Here is a 6,233-nt window from a genome sequence, read left to right on the forward strand (position 1 = left end):
TTTCTTAATGCAATGGGCAGAATCATCATCAGCTGAGAATCAGAAGAGGCGGGAGTGGGAAGAAGCTTTGAGAGCAAAGGGAAATGTTTGGAACAGCCACTGTCAATTGATCACACGCACCGACAGACCTGGTCAGAAAGCAGCCATGTAATGGCATTCGCGGGCACAGCCATGTGATGTTTCTCCAGGAACACTCAGCTTCTCAATTGCAGGTTCAGAGAAGCAGGAGGGCAAGACTGAGCATAGCGAGCAATATTGAAAGCATGATTTAAGTAGTGGACACCAGTGTCTGCAAAGACAGGGGCTGATTGATTGGGAGAAAATGAAAGGCTCAAGTCATATGGGGTCACGAGGTCAAAGAGCAAGCGCGGTTCAAGTCAGGACAGGGAAGTTACCAAAAACAAATGGTGAGGAAAAGCAGATGTGTTGCCTAAACACAAAGCCTGAATTGGAATCTCTAGATGGAAGATTCACTTTTCTCCTTCTGCTGTTTTAGTATTCCTAATCTGTTTTTCTGTGACTTTCGCTCACAAACTAGATGACCACTTGGTGGGGCTCTTGCAAAGAGAATCAACGGCTGTTGGTTAACTAATAAAATCCGGTTAAAAAAAAAAAAATACAAAAAAACAGACCCTATGAAATTATGCAGTTTATTTTAGCCTGCTCCAGTAAGTGATGGACTTACCAAGAAATACTTTTTCACACATTTTCATGAGTTATTAGTTCCTTTTTGATTCCCAAAGAGCAACCGTGGATCTCTGATTCTTTGAACAACAAAGATTTTGGAAACTTCTTTAATATTAACACAATTACTGTTCCCTCTACCACAATCTCGACCCCAATCCTTTTTACTTTTGTTGTTGGTGGTGGTGGTGGTGGTGGTACTGGGGAATGAACTCACACTGTCCCCCATCCCCAGTAGCCGGGTAGCCCCCACCTTTAATTTCAAGACATGTTCTCACAGTCACTAAATTGCCTACATGGGGCTCAAACTTGCAATCCTTCTGTCTCAGCCTCCTACAATGCTAGGATTACAGGAATGTGCCACCATACCAGGCTCCTAATCCTTTCTTACTAGTTCTCCCTTGGCAGTAGAATTATCTTTGAGGACCAGAAAAATAGACCATAATTAAGACATTGGCCTTTTACGTCTAGCCTATGAATAATACCTTTAATCTTTTACCTTAAACGTTTAAAAAAATGTCTATTGCTTAGTTATTGTCTCTTTGCTGCTGACTATGAAATGATGATCTGCATAAATTACCACCTAGGTTTTATTCCATAGCAGCCATGTATTAAAACTGTAAGGCCAGTAATTACCAGTGATGAGTTTAGCCTTATCTGCCGTGACTTCTTGCTCAGTTTTATTGTGAAAGTGTCCTGATTATTTTACTTGGATAGTGTCAACTGTTCAGTGCCATAGTCTACTTATTCTCCTGTCCTTGGCACATCCCCCAAAATACACCTTTATTGCTGCAAGAAGACAGAGGGGATAAATTGCTGCAGATTCATTTCATGACTGGTCAGACAATTCACACCACAAGATCTCGTCACATGGCTTTTCAACCTTCATCATGGTTTATGACCAGCAACACGTACTTTCTAATGTAGTGTGAGAAAAAGAGAAACATTTTAGTATTGGAAGACTGGCAAAATGCTTCCAGTTCAATTCCATGTTATACATGGAATTTCTGAAACTTCTATAGTCAGTTCCTCTTCTTTTAATTAAGGGATATAGTCATTATCTTTAGCTATCATATAATTTAACAGAAGTCTGAGATGATGAGATAATGCGATAATATGACCTGGACATGTTTGCAGGCAGCAGAAGAATAAGGCTCCACAGTGTGTCATCAGTTCTGTCTCTGCGCCTGTAATCATGCAGGTATGTGGCTTGCTTTCTTTTCAGACCCATAGGGTTATATGATATTATATTCTACCACATTTTTCTTATGAAATTAAGGCTGGATTAGAGCTCTAGTGAGAATGGCTCTTCTCCCAGCTAGCTGTGGGGGTGACCCCAGCGAGGGCTGGAGTACAGGAGGTCACAGGCTGAGTCGGAAACACCAGCTGCCTCTACACAAATTAACCCTAATAGATTGTTTCAAAAGCCCTGGACACAACTAAAAACTCAATCATAGCAACCTCATAGGAGAAATATTTGGCAGACATCATCAATGATGGGACAAACTAATGCATCTTCATGTGATGCCTCCAGAAGGAAAGAGTACTATTTTTCTTTCTCTTTTTTATACTGATTAGTATACATCACGATGCATAATAAATACAGTCCTTGTGGGAAATCGGCACATATTGCACTTGATCCTTTTTACTTCCCCTCCACTCTCTCCTGTCTCTGTCTATCCCCAGAGCTCCTTCCTCTCTCCACAGTCTGTCTCCCTGTGGTGACAGGGCTATTCTTAAGTAATATTCTGTCAAAATGTATGACATGGATCAAATCATTAGGATACATCAGACACACCCAATTTAAGATGTTTTCTACAAAATAAACTGAACTCTTTTTTTTTTCCTTTGTGCTGGGGTTGCATGCAGGGAACACAGAGCTATATTCCCCAGATTGTTTGGGTATTTTGTTTTATGTTCTTTAAACAGGATCTCATTAAGTTGCCAGGCTGACCTCAAACTTCCAATCCTTCTGCCTCAGCCTCCTACGTGGGTGAGATTATAGGCATGTACCACCAAGCCTGGCTCCTGCCCTGAACTCTTAAAAAGTATCAATATCATAAAATAAACAAAACAGGTACTAGAAGTACTGTAGATGGTATGTGTGATCCTGCTCAATTCTAAACTTACTTTCAGTGGTTCTCTCGACACATGGCGGGGGTCAAATGTGGTAAAACTGGTTAACAGTGGGTGAATCCAGGTGACCTGTTCAGGTGCTCTTCACACTACTCTTGCAACTTTTCTTGTAATGTAAAACTATTTCAAAACACGGTTAAAAGCCCCAAGCTCTAGTCCAAAGTAAATGGCTAGGGTTTCTGTTTTCTCACCTAGAATCTTGGGGAATTGTTGTGAGGACTAAATAAGGTAATAAAGAGGTTTGAGGAGTTTTAAATAACACAATTGTGTTGTATTGCTAGAAACGAGAATCTGACATGTGAAGATGGCTTAATAGGTAGGGTGTCAGATCATGCACCATCTAAGCAGTGACAATATACATTGTGGAATAACTTGGGAGCCGGGAGCACTTGGGGTCATTTCCAAATGGTTTCAAACTTTTCCCTTTAACAGGCTTTTATTATCTGGTATATATTAGACAATGTGCATGGTACAAGAGCTGCAAGCCTGAACGTTTCATATCCTCAAGGAATTCACAGCTTATCTGAGGATAAAACAAAAAATAACCAGGCATGGTGGCTACACCTGTAATTCCTGCTACTTGTAAGGCTGAGGTAAGAGGACTGCAAGTTTCACAGTAGCTCAGTGGTAAAGCACCCCCTGGGTTCACGCCACAATAGTTCGAAATTTAAAAGTAAGTAAACAAATAATATGATGGGTTATAAACGGCTACTGGGAGCAGATGGTGTGGTTCAGTGGTGGAGCAAATGATTGGCGTGAGCGACACCCTTGGTTCTATCCCAGCACCAGAAACAAACAACAGCAACCCAGCTACACAAACCAGTAAATCTGAGACTTGGGGACAGCTGGGAGAGTTACTGCCAGGAATTAATACTTGCACTGAGCCTCGATGAAGGAGGAAAACATTTAGAAGCAAGAAAAAAGCAGCTGAGATAAGGACAGCGGCTGAGGAAGGTGTGAAAGAGCCTCACACGTTTAGTCTCCTCAACTCCTTGACCCCGCCTGACACCCCACTACACTCCATCCTTCCTAACCTAACACCCACCCAGGATGCCCTGAGAATCCTCCACAGTCCTTAAGAAGAAATGGAAACTCCTCATGCAAGTTTTGGGGTTTTGGTTTTGGGTTTCTGGGGTTTTTTCAGTTTTAATTAATTTTCTTAAATCTGTTTCTGGACCTAAAGAAAGTTATGGATTTTTTTAATTTAAAAAAAGAAGAAGAGACAAACCGCTGGGTCCCATGCAGTCTGTTCTTCGCATTGGCTTTTGAGTAATTTCAGAGAGAAGTATGATGAAGGGTACAAATTAGTCTATTGATGAATCAGATTACAAACTTTTAGGACTGATGTCGGCGGATACATGTGCTGTGGAAAGGCCACACTCTAAAAACTACTTCTGGTACCCATCGGATGACTTGTTTAGTATCAAAAAGAGTAAGCCATCGCCTGATTTAGGACACAAGTGAAAGATACTTCTGCGGTTAGTAGATTTCACTTGCAACAGGGGAATTAGAAGCCCTGGGCAGATGCGCTCTACTGCATCTACAGATAGCTACTCATAGGTAAAAGTGTAGTTTCAGTTTCAATGTTACTCTTTCTTTCTTTGAAATGATTCTAGCTTCTGCTTTTGAACAAACAGTAAGAGTTTCTGATCCCTGCTTTACTGTCATAGAAGACCAAATAGAGAACTTGTTTTTGAGACAGGAAATGCTGGTGAAACTCCTAGAGTGATCAGCACTTTTCTAAGCAAATTTAGGCACTTTGTTTCCACTCTGTGCTTGGAGGTCTTCATCTCTACAAAATGCTCCTTGGAATCTAGAAGCTAAAATAATCTGTTCCTTGGGCGTCTGTCAACAGTTTAATCTTTTCATTTCATATCTGGAAGATTGAAAGCATAATAAAAACTTACACTGAAAATGTCTGAAAAGTATTTTTAATTACCTTAGAAGAAAATTATGCAAATCTAAAATCAGACTTAGAAGGCTTTGTTGGAACTAACTTGCTCCCACTCTGCAACAAATGAACCAAGAATTATTGGCAGGACAATGAATTAAGATGAGTATGCTGGTCTTTTTGTTGAGAAAGATCAACAAAATGCAATTTTTAGAACAGTTTTGGCTCTGTAGCCTTTGGTTGCGATTTATGTTAAAATTAGTCTTTTTTTAAAAATACACACTAACGAATTCTTCCCTCTTCTGCCTGCTTCACCTGAGCAATCTGCACAGGTAAAAGCTACACACACACACACACACACACACTCACACACTCAGTTTAGGCCATCTCTAGCTTTGGAATATTCACTTCCTGTCAGGGCTGACTTTAATTCCAGGGTCTGTATGTCTGTGGTCTGTAGCCCTTTTCTTATTTTATTTTGAGAAATTGCCCAGACTGGTCTTGACCTTGCCGTCCTTCTGCCTCAGCCTCCTAGAGTGCTGGAATTACAGGTGTGTGCACCACATCCGGTTTAATGTGCATTTTTAAATGTACTTTGCCTGTAATAAAAATGATAGCTGGCAGACAGGAGAGGCAGATGTCTCAAGGCAAATGTCTCAAAATATGGAATTCTCAGATTGTATCCTCAAGATGGATTCTGAAATCCTTGGGGAATTTCAGAAATTCTCAAGAGGTAGCTTTGCTAGCATACTGCTGCTTCTACCCCATATTATTTTTTCTCCCATGGCGTACAAGGCTTTAATTAATAGTGTTTAACCTAAACAGTCCCGCCATGCCCCAGCTAGGGCAACACTGAACAGCTTGTTTCCAAGCTCCAAGCCACACCTCTCTCAGGCTGCCCCTCTTCAGCAACACATTCTTTTATCCATGCTCACTACAGCTATATTCTTGGGCCCTCGATATTTTAATTTCTTCTAAAATCAAGATGCTTTTTGCTCTATTGTGATGGAAAAACCTACACAATTTGGTAGATTACAGTAACTGTGTAAGAGTGGATTAACTGCTTTTGATCTGTGAAAATAGCTGTCATTGTTCATTTAATGTGTTACAAACTCCAGACTGGACCTTGTTTTAAAGACACTTTTGGTACATGCACATACAGATTTAGGTCTCACTTTATTTTGGGCAAGTAAGCGTTCTTGTGCGTATTTTATAGAAAGGAAATTGGGGTTCAGAGTGTGGAAAAGTTTACACCAGCTGAATTCATGTCAGCCTATCAGAAAGCAACCTCGAGGCCACAGATTTCCCTGGACCCAAACGTGCACATTTTCGTTTTGAATAGGAGCAGGAGCAGAGTAAACAGATGAGAACCGGAGACCCGGGGGAGGACACACTGGTTTGGGGCTGAGGAAGAAGAAGAAACACAAGAATAAAGAGCGGAAACCTGAGGAAAAGCTTCCACGTTCAGGAACAAGGACTGAAGGGTTGCTGTCAGCGGCGCTGAGCTGAACCCTGCCGTAGA

The sequence above is a fragment of the Heterocephalus glaber genome, unplaced genomic scaffold, assembly GCF_053883595.1.
Source record: "Heterocephalus glaber isolate CG9 unplaced genomic scaffold, H.glaber_assembly_v1.0 deba00001465, whole genome shotgun sequence".
NCBI lineage: Eukaryota > Metazoa > Chordata > Mammalia > Rodentia > Bathyergidae > Heterocephalus > Heterocephalus glaber.